At 43.1% G+C, this 10,836-nt stretch overlaps 1 protein-coding gene across 1 annotated transcript in view; it reads left to right on the forward strand.

Annotated features, from left to right (window-relative positions):
• The first annotated feature begins 1,254 nt into the window (after positions 1-1,254).
• Positions 1,255-10,836, forward strand: part of LOC110026580 (SUMO-conjugating enzyme SCE1-like) — a 47,560-nt gene continuing 37,978 nt past the window's right edge. The window contains exon 1 of the mRNA XM_020727565.1: positions 1,255-1,500. The gene's annotated coding sequence lies outside the window, so the exon portion shown is untranslated. The remainder of the gene's footprint in view (positions 1,501-10,836) is intronic.

Here is a 10,836-nt window from a genome sequence, read left to right on the forward strand (position 1 = left end):
GCCATATTTAACAGCTAAATTTCTTTTTTTTTTACATAGAATTTACTAACAGAAATATCAACTAAACAAGAAATTACCGTAGTACCACGTCATACTCCACGACAAAACACATAGATCATAACAAACCGCCACCCAACAAAGCCAACACACCACTAGAGCTGCAACAAAACAATTTTGGAGCATTTACATGCATATCACAAAACTCTTATGCATTTTACATATTTCACACCTAAACTTTCATCTATAGACACACCACAAAATACTTTCACATTAACTTCAGTTTTTGATACTTTTGATGGTAACCTACATGGAGCTTTTCTATCTATTGGTACTGTTGTGTTGTGTTATGACATGAATTTACATTGACTTGAACAATATCTTGTCTATTGTTAAGAAACTTGATAACAAATCTTGGATGAGCAATATCACAAATAATAAACATTCACATGCATACCACCGAATTCCTAAGTGTTTACATATCCAAAATCAAAACATCCAAATAACAAGCATTTACATGGATGCTTGCTTCCAAAAAACTCACTCAAATCTTTCGTTTCACGGTTCCTTGAATTCTTGTTAAAAAAAAGCTGAAATGAAAACGTTGCTTACCGTTGGGAAACAGAGACTACAAGAACTAGGTAAGGGGATGTGCGGCAAAACCCTACTCGAAGCTGAAGGGAGAAAGGGAAGGGGAAGCGAGAAATCACAGAGGAAGCGTGAGATCACAAATGAGTTCGGGCCGCGGGTTAGGGCAGCCGATTTCTGAATCAAGAAAGAAATGAGAACATCGACGTAAAAAATTACGTGAGAAATGCAAGCCGTAGTGTCAAACCCGCAACCTGTATTTTAGGAGAAATGTGCCCCGACGGGCATACAACGCCACCCCAAACAACCTAAATTCGAGGCTGCACGCGGCGCAACTGCCTGACCGCTGCCCCATCGGAGCCTAAATTTTATTTGTTAAACTTTTATATTATAATAAAACTTTGCCTCTTATTTTCAATCTTGACATAACCTAGAGGCATTTACATACACATCATTCAATTCCTCCATAATTTCATATCAACATCTAAATTTTTTTTTTTTACATTTATAACACTCCAATCTTTTATATTATATTAAAATAAAACTATTTAATTGTTTAAATTTTGAAAATAATCTTTTTCACTCCTAATAAAACTATACTTTATAATAATTAATATTTATTTTTAGAGATATTTGTATAGGTATGTAAATCGTGAGTACAAACAGTGGGCTCAGAGTCAGAAGTCAAGCTGCGTGCGACGTACGCGTGCCTTTGCAAGTCATCTTTTCCGTTCGGTTAGCATCAACCGATTAAAAACGACGTTCTTCCTCGGGAGTATGAATCGCCACAGTGGGCGAGGCGCTCCATATAAATACTTCGAATAAGAGGATCATCTCGCTTCAGTTCGTCCCTTCCAATCTAAGCGGCCCTATTCCGGTGTTGCGCTCTGTTCATCTTCCCCTTATTTCTTTAAGGTATGTTCAAATCCTTGTGCCTCTCTGCTGTGTTATCCGGGACCTTGTTAGATTTTTAAAGTTTATCTGAATCATAAAGTATTTCTCTTTTATGTTTTTCATTCATTGCGTGGTATTCGTTGGGAAATGAGGGTGAAGCTTTGGAGGGGCACCGACCGGCTTGTTGGAATTCTGCTGTTGTTGGTGGTTCTGGCATTGATAGTTTTCGTTTGGTAGCTATTTTTCAATATTATGTTTGTGAATTCTGAGCCTGGCATGGTGGTTCTATTGCTTGCTTGTTTTTTTTTTATTTATTTAAATCTGACTATGGATGTTTGATTGACGCATTATGTTTGCCTCAAGGTCTCTATCAAGAGAAATGTTTTTCTGTTTCAATTTATTCGGCCAAAACACTTGGAGGATGATATGGGGAAAATCTGTTTCACAAAAAAAAAAAAAATTGTTACATCATTTTCCTAGCCATTGATGACCTGACTAGTGCCCTTTGAATTGCTTTTTTGATGGAGCAAGCCAAAACAAGAGATCCAATGACTGGATATTATCAAGATTCTGCATACGTGTACAACCTATTGTATGGAAAAAAAGGTCAAATGGAATTCACCCTTTGCCTGGCAACTTTGGTTTCTTTCAATTGTTTTTTTTTTCTGCGGTTTGAAGTTACTCGTGCTTATGATTATCTAGTTCGGGTTACGATTGTTCTTAAGGGGAGGATTTTTAATATAATGAACACCCCAACCACCCAAATTATAGGTCATGAGGATTTTCCATTTACAGAACAACTAGATTGAGTTTATCTAACCATCGGCGTACTCTAGTTATGGCATGGATGCCTTAAGTTGACATACTAAGGGATGGGAGGGTGATTGGCCAACCACAAGTTTGATCAATGATAATGAACTTGTTGTTTGCCTTGATATCTGATAGCCCATAATACTAAGTAGTAATGCAAAATAACAAGCACCCGAGAGCCCCTACTATAATATTGGGAAGTTGTTTGAGAACCCTCAATGTACATCGAAAATAGGCTAACACGAATCACAAAGACATCTCGTGAATGACGGAGGAGGTGACGTGCTCCCGCTGGATCTACCTAGGAAGGCCTAAAATCACACAATCTGTCGGCTAGATCGACGCACTAGAAGGGGGGCACATCTCAGACGGATGAGGGGGTAAATCGGGAAAGTGAAATGAATCCTCCAGCTCTAAGATAGTTGATATGGACCTTCAATAAACAACTACCCAGCCTCATGACTGCTCGACTTCATAGCCGCCCGACCACACCCATGGGTCCCATGGGTAATATTCATATAGGGACTATAATATCCTCGCCATACCAGCGTACTTCAGGGGTATAACACCCTAAAAGGTGCGGTGAGCTTGGAGCTGTGCTGTTGACAAGAAGAGGAGCGCAACGATCACAAAGAGAAGGTAGCAACAAAACGATAGTATCCAAAGTGAATCTTCCACTGGATGACATCGAGGAATGCATACAGAGAGGAAGACAGGGGATGAGAACCCACCCCGATTATAGAGCAAGCATCAAACCTAGATGGTGTCGGATCCACACAACTTGAAAGGCAATGAGTAAGGTGTAGTAAGGTTTCTGAGTTAGAGACTTCGCTCGGACCCATTCAGATGAGCGTTGTCTGTGTCGTCGGGGTAGTCCTGGCTATCCTCTAGGGCACGAATGCCACACGACGAAACTCTCAGAAGAAGACTAGGACAGGTTAGCTGTGCAACCTCACATCCATGCAGAGGGGAGGAGGCTGTCCTCCCATCATGTTAACAATGAAACCCTTGCAACGAAGCTATAGTCGTTCCGGGGATGATTAGAAATTTTCAAGTCGGGAGTATTATCATGGACACTAACAGCTCTGTGAAACATTTTGTTCAAGATAGTATTCGACAAGCTTTGTCTCTAGGTCGACTGGATGGTAGCACTGGCCAGCCCACCTTTTGGTTTTTCAAGTGAAAGAAAGGAAGCGCTACGGGTAATGCCATTTGCGACAATTGGGGCGAATAACAGAAGCAGTACACAGAGACGAAAGATTTCCTGATTATAGACTCGCCCCAACCTACAATGCCATTTTTGACCGCCTACTACTAAATCGCTTCAAAACCGAGATGTCTACCTACCAAATTGCAGTTAAGTTTCCAAGAGACGACGAAATAATCACTATCATGGGAAATCTAGAGCTTTCACTAGTTTGTTACCTTTGGGTGGTTGAAATCGTGGAACAGAAGCCACTCGACTTATGGAATCGGAAGGAGAGCAACATCAAGAGTAGTGAGGCCACTAAGGAGATCTCAGTTGACGAGGATGAACTATAAATCATTTCTAATAAGTGATAGTTTTGATGCAGGACACTGGAATCTTCTAATTCAAACGCTTCACAACCACCACAATATCTTCGCTTAGTCTGCCGCAAAGATGCATGGGATAACCGCCGATTTTGCCTGCCACAGATTGAACGTGAGCTCCACAGTTCAACTGGTTAAGCAGAAGGCAAGGAACTCAGTGACCGTACTGGCTGAGCCTATTAGGGAGGAGGTGCTAAAACTTCTAGAGGCAATGTACATCTGAGAGGTCCATTACCCCATATGGCTTTTGAATGTCGTCATGATCCATAAGGCCAACGGGAAGTAGCGGATGTGTGTCCACTTCACCAATTTACATGCTGCATACTTGAAGGATTGCTACCTGCTTCTGAGGATCAACGCAACCGTAGGCTACTTAGTGATGAGCTTTTTGGATGCTTTCTCTAGGTATCACCAGATCAGGATGCACCTGACGGATGTTGAAATAATTGCCTTTATTACTACTGAGGGAGTGTTCTGTTATGATGTAGTGCCTTTTAGGCTTAAGAATACTGGGGCCACGTACCATCGTTTAATAGTTGTAATTTTAAGAATAAAAAAGGAAAGAATATAGAGGTGTACATCGATGATATTATTGTGAAAAGCTGAACGACAGAACAATACATAAAAGACCTAAAAAAAATTTCAAACTTAAAAATTTAATATGAGGTTGATCTCCTTAAAATGCACGTTCGGAGCCTCAATTGGTAAGTTCTTAGGTTGCGTCCTGACCCCCGAAGGCATAAAAGCGAACCCTGACAAGATCCAAATGCTGATTGACATGTTAGCACCACGGAGCACACGAGAGGTTCAATAGTTAACCGACCAGATCACAGCTCTAGGTTGGTTTATCTCAAGGTTGGGTGATTAGTGATTTGTGTTCCTCAAAACTCTCCGAAAAGCCGAAAGTTTTCGATGGACATATGAGTGCCAGAAGGCTTTTAGAGCCTTAAGGATGCTTTATTTTCACCACCACTCGAAAGCCTGAGGCCGAACGAAGAGCTCTTTTGGTACCTAGGGATGGGAGCTAAGGAGGTCGGTTCCACATTGGATCGGGAAGAGTTGGGAAGGCAATTCCCGATTCACTACACCAGTCTCGTTCTCCGAGGGGTAGAGATTGAGTATCCAACTATGGAGAAACTAAAATTTGCTCTAATTGTGTCTGCTCGCAGGTTACGGTGCTACTTCCAGATACATCCAATCATAGTAATCACGGATCACGCGTTGTAGTCACAGCTACTTAAGTGGGGAGTATAACTAAGTGAGTTCGATTTCACTTATGTTCTTCGGATGGCCATAAAAGCTTAGGTAATCACAAATTTTTTGATAGATTTCTCAGAGCGGGGGAACCCAATTGAAGAAAGTCAAAGTGGGCGATAGGAGTGGATCCTGTTTGTGGATGACACCTCAAATAAGACCGAAGCATGTGTCATTCAATAGCGGTAGAATTCAAGGTGCAAAGAACCAGGCTAAATGCGAAGCTTTGATTGCTGACCTGCCTTAGCTTACAAGATGGGCGTCCAAATCCTTGTTGCGAAGTCAGATTCGTAGCTCATGGTGAACCATATAAACAGGTAATTCAAGACCAGAGATGCATTGATGATGAAATACCTCAGCAAAGCCAAGGTTGAGATCTGGAAATTCGTATTTTTTTGGATTGAACACTTCGACAGGGAAGAAAATCAGGTGGTTGCCTTGCTATCCCGATGTGTTTGCTTGGGAAAGGAAGAGACAAATACTCCACCGGCCAGTCATCGAGGAATCCTAGGCTATAATGGTGGAGGATGAACAGGCCAAAAGCTAGATGGACCCATACGTCAAGTACTTGGAAACGCAGAATGTGTCGGAAGAAGTCACAAATCTTAGAAGATTCAAGTACAAAGCCGTGCAATACGTGCTGATGAAGGGAACACTCTTCCAAAAATCATTGAAGTCAATGTACCTGAGGGGCGTAAAGGAAAATGAGATAGAGGTCATCCTTCAAAATATTCACGCCGGGGAATGCTAGAGCCCTTTTGAAGGAAAGAAGTTGGTGCATCGAGTCCAGTGACAAATATTTTTGGCTGATGCTACTTAAGGATGCCGAAGCATTCTTCAGGAGGTGTGAACAGTGCAAAAAATATGGTTTGTTACAACATCAGCTGGCTCAGAAATTACAACTAATCACTAGTTCATGGCCCTTTGTAGTTCAGGGTTTGGACATTTTGGGACCATTCCCACTTGCCAAAGGACAACAACACTTTCTCTTGGTAGTAGTGGATTACTTTTCAAAGTGGATCGAGACAAAAGCCCACTTTCGAGTCATAAAGGACGTCCAGAACTTCATTTGTATCGACTTGATCCACCTCTACAACCTACCACTGATTATCATCACATATAACATGATCTGTTTGTAGACAAGAAAATTTGAAACTTTTGACAAAACCAAGGAATAAGCCTCAAATTCGCGTTGGTTCATCACCCACGAACCAATGACCAGACCGAGGTGGCCAATAAAATCATCTTGAACTTGTTGAGAAAAAAGGTGTAGGATGCAAAAGGCAACTGGGCGGACATTCTTCCTTGTGTGAAGAAGCCCGATCACAAGCGGTGCCATATACTACAACCGACATGTCCGCGAAAGGGTTTTCTCTCTCAGAGACCTAGTGTTAAAGAAGATCGATTCCGCAGTGGGAAGACAAGCAGTAAGAAAACTGAATTAAATGTGAAGCGGGCCCTACATCATCGATCGACAGGCAGGACCCGGGGCATACAAGCTAAAAACCCATGTGGGGAATGAGGTCTCCCGGACTTGGAGTGAGGATGATCTTAAGAATTTTTTTTCGTGAATTCCACTTTGTATTTCATAAGGGAAATCATGAATAAAAAATATTTCCTTTATTTTCCATACCGAAACTCTAAAAATGTTTATGAAATTATCGGGTCTCACATTAATTGAAGCTCCGAAAATTTCTGGTTCAAAAAATGCTCAGAGAATTAAATAAATCAGGAAATCAGTGATACGTCAGACTAGCAGCTGGGAGATGAAGAATGCCAGCTATGGTGCCATGATCGCCCGACTGAGCACAAATTGAAGATCAACAGACTATGAACCAAGATCGCCCGAGCTCACTTAAATGCTGAAGACTGTCAACCAAAGCGCCAAGTTGCCCGACTGAGCACAAATTTTAGACCGTCAGCTGTGGCTCCAAGATTGCCCGACTAAGCACAAATTCAAGACTGCCACCAGTGGCACCAAGACAGCCCAACTAAGCACGAATTGAAGATCAACAGATAGTGGCACCAAGATCGCCCGACCTTGCCTAAAAGTTGAAGACTGCTAGCTGTGGTGTCAAGATCGACCGACTGAGCATAAAATGAAGACTGCAACTGTGGCACTAAGATCTTCTGGCTGAGTGAAGACTGCCATCTGTGGAGCCAAGATCACCCAGCTGAGCACAAATTGAAGATCAACAGATCGTGGTGCCAAGATCACCCGAACTCACCTAAATGCTGAAGATTGCTAGTCATGGCATCAAGATTGCCCCACTAAGCACAAATTGAAGAAAATCGGCCGTTGCGCCAATATCAGTTGACTAAACACGAATTGAAGACTACCAGCCGTGGCGTCAAGATTGTCAGGTTGAGCATGAATTGAAGATCGACAAACCGTGACACTAAGATCTCCCAACTTCGCCTAAATGCTGAAGTTTGCCAGCCGTGGTTACAAGATTGGCTGGCTAAGCATAAATTGAAGGCTGCTACTCGTGACACCAAGATCTCGCCTGACTAAGCACAAATTGAAGGTTGTCAGCCATGACGTTAAGATCACCCAGCTAAGTATGAATTGAAGATCGACAGACTGTGACACGAAGATCTCCTGACCTCGCCTAAATGGTGAAGATTGCTAGATGTGGCACCAAGGTTGCTCGATTGTGCTCAAATTGAATGCTAACAGTCGTGACGCCAAGTTCGTCCGACTAAGCACAAATTGAAAGCTGCTAGCTATGACACTAAGATTGCCCAACTGAGCACGAATTGAAGAGTGACAAACTGTAGCAACAAGATCGCTTTGCCTTGCCTAAATGTTGAAGATTGCCAATCGTGGCAATAAGATTGCTCGGCTGAGGAAAAATTGAAGGTTGTTAGCCGTAGCGCCAGGATTGCTCGGTAGAGCACAAATTGACGACTGCCAGTTGTAGCCCCAAAATCACCCGATTGAGCACGAATTGAAGATTGACAGACCATGACGCCAAGATCGCTCTGCCGAGCATGGATTAAAGAGTGACAAACCGTAGTGCTAAGATCGTCTGACCTTGCCTAAATGTTGAATATTGCCAGTCATGGCGCCAAGATCGTTCGACTGAACACAAATTGAAGACTGTTAGCTATGACGCCAAGATTGCTTGACTGAGCACGAATTGAAGACTGCCAGCCATGGTGCCAAGTTCGCTCGACTGAGCACTAATTGAAGATCGACAAATCGTGGGGCCAAAATCGTTCGACCTATCTAAATGCTAAAGATTGCCAACCGTGGCGTTAAGATCGCTCGTTTGAACATGAATTGAAGACTTTAGCTGTGGCGCCAAGATCATCCAACTGAGCGTTAATTGAAGATTGACAAATCGTAGTGCCATGACGCCTGACCTTGCCTAAATTTTGAAGACTGCCAGTTGTGACATCAAGATTGTTCGACTAAGCACAAGTTGAAGACTGTCAGCCATGGTGCCAAGACCGCCCAACTGAGCACAAATTGAAGGTTTATAGACCGTGGAACCATGATCGCGTGACCTTGCCTAAATGCTGAAGAATGTCAGCCATGGCCCCGAATTTGCCCTGCCCAGCCTGAACGTAGGAGACTGCCTACTGTGGCACTGAGATCGAGCGGCTTAGCGCAAATTTAAAATCGATCAAATTGCAGCGGCGCGATAACTAGGTTTGACCTAACTTTAGAAACCACTATCTGAAGGTGAAACAGTGCGCCCGGGAGCGCTGTTAAAAGCCAACTAGTCATGATGCAAAAGTATTCGTTCAAGTGTTAATAAATTATTCTAGATGGAGTGCAACCCAGCGAAACAAAAAAGGCTAATAAGACGAATAATGAATGGGCTGCGAGAAGAATTTTTATCTATTTCCCTAAAACTATATATTGAGTTATGGTGTACATGAATACCAACCATCAACCCAGCATGGTTGGGCAATGTAAAAAATTCTTCAAAAAAGTGGAAATAAAAACAACAAATATATATAAGAACTTAAATAGACACAAATCCGTCGCCGCTGTCGGTTCTGTTTCCATAGGCTTGTCCGCGTTGTCATCTTCGTAATCCACGAAGGTGGATGCTAAGTTGTCCATATCACCCCACTTCGTGTTTACCAGGTCAGACTTCACAAAACGTTTGTCGGCGATAGCAAGACTTACCGTGAACTGGTCTGAGAGCGCCACCATGCAGTCACCTCTCGGGATCATTTCTGAGACTTGAGCTTCTAGCTCCTTGTATCTGGCGATCAAGGCGACAATGGTTTGTTAGTATTCCTCAGCCTTAACTTCTCACTCCTGGGTCGAATCTTTTAATTTCTCCACAGGCGCAGAAACTCTAGTTTTTCCTTCCTCTTATCCTCAGATATTTTGGCCACCGTTTGGCTCGCAGCTTTACTTTTTTGCTCGTGCATCAAAGCTTTCGCCTGGTAGTGGGAGACGAAGAGGGTCAAGGCGTTGCCGTGCTCAGAAGTCTCGCATAAGGCCGCGTAGGTTAGGCATGCCAAGACTGAGTTCAGACTATTCGACCACATCACCTTTGTTAGACAACCAGAGAGGTTAGTCGACTCCCTATGAGGGAGACCGATGAAACCTCTTCCTTAGATGTTGACTCCTGAGACTCCAAAGTTTCAAACGAGTCTCCTTGGGCACACCCGAGGTCCCCGCGCCCACTCAAGCGTTAAAAAAATAGAAGAAGAAAAGGGATAAAGAAGGGCAGAAACCAGAGTCATTTCTTTCAAGAGGTTTCTTCGCTTTGGGTCTCTTTTCCCCAACCTTTATCGTTGGCGCTGCCACCATCTCTTTCTCTTTTTTGTCCGACTCCTCCCAGAGGCTTTTGGTCATGTCCCCAGATGTTCCGGTCTAGAGGACTCTATCGACGACATCTTGATTGGTAATTTGGTTTGTTGAGAGCTCACTCCCCTCCATCATGTCGCATAGACACGAGTGTGCTTCAGTTGCATTTTCAGCCTCAACACCTCCTTGGTAACCAACCTGACATGAATCCCTCAGCCGTGATAGTGTGTGGTGATCACAAACTTTGATCGCCAGTCCTTTACCTTATTCTCGACCCCTACCACCCAAAGCTTAGGGTTGGACGAGAACACTGCATAGCCATCCCAGTCAACCTTGAAGCCGAAGAAATTGGAGAACAACTTGATTAACCAAGGAATCTCAATCCGTCGAAAATAAATGACGAAGGTCATTATTATTATAATAGAGTTCTGTGGGACTTGAGCAGGGATATGCTGTAACTGTTGAAAATGGACCTCACCTTGCTGTAAAACGACAACCTCAACCTGTATCTGAATTGGTCAATGTAAACGACCAAGTTGTCATCGTAGTTTCTTTCCAATTTTTCCCCTTTCGCAGCTGTGCAGAGCTGGACATCCAACCCAAAAGAATAAGACTTAAATAGGGTCGTCGCCTGCCTCTTCGAGATAACTGATGACATGAGGGAGTTCACACTGAAGAGTTTTGAAGAGTATCTTGGAGCCATGACTTGGCAAAAGGGAGGAGTCACACGAAAGAAAGGAAAATGATAACGTGAGGAGCTAGGCTCTCATTTCACGGACTTATAATATAACACAGGAGTTGCAAGGGTAACACATGTTGACCTCATTTTTGGTGAGGTCCAGTCTTCCTCTCAGGGTTTTAGGATCTAGCCTTAGGGACCTCCCTTGGACTATCTTAGAACCTTAGAAATGGGACCCGCCTTGTTCTAGAAATTCAACCCACTT

This window comes from Phalaenopsis equestris, unplaced genomic scaffold (assembly GCF_001263595.1).
Source record: "Phalaenopsis equestris unplaced genomic scaffold, ASM126359v1 Scaffold000381, whole genome shotgun sequence".
Lineage (NCBI taxonomy): Eukaryota > Viridiplantae > Streptophyta > Magnoliopsida > Asparagales > Orchidaceae > Phalaenopsis > Phalaenopsis equestris.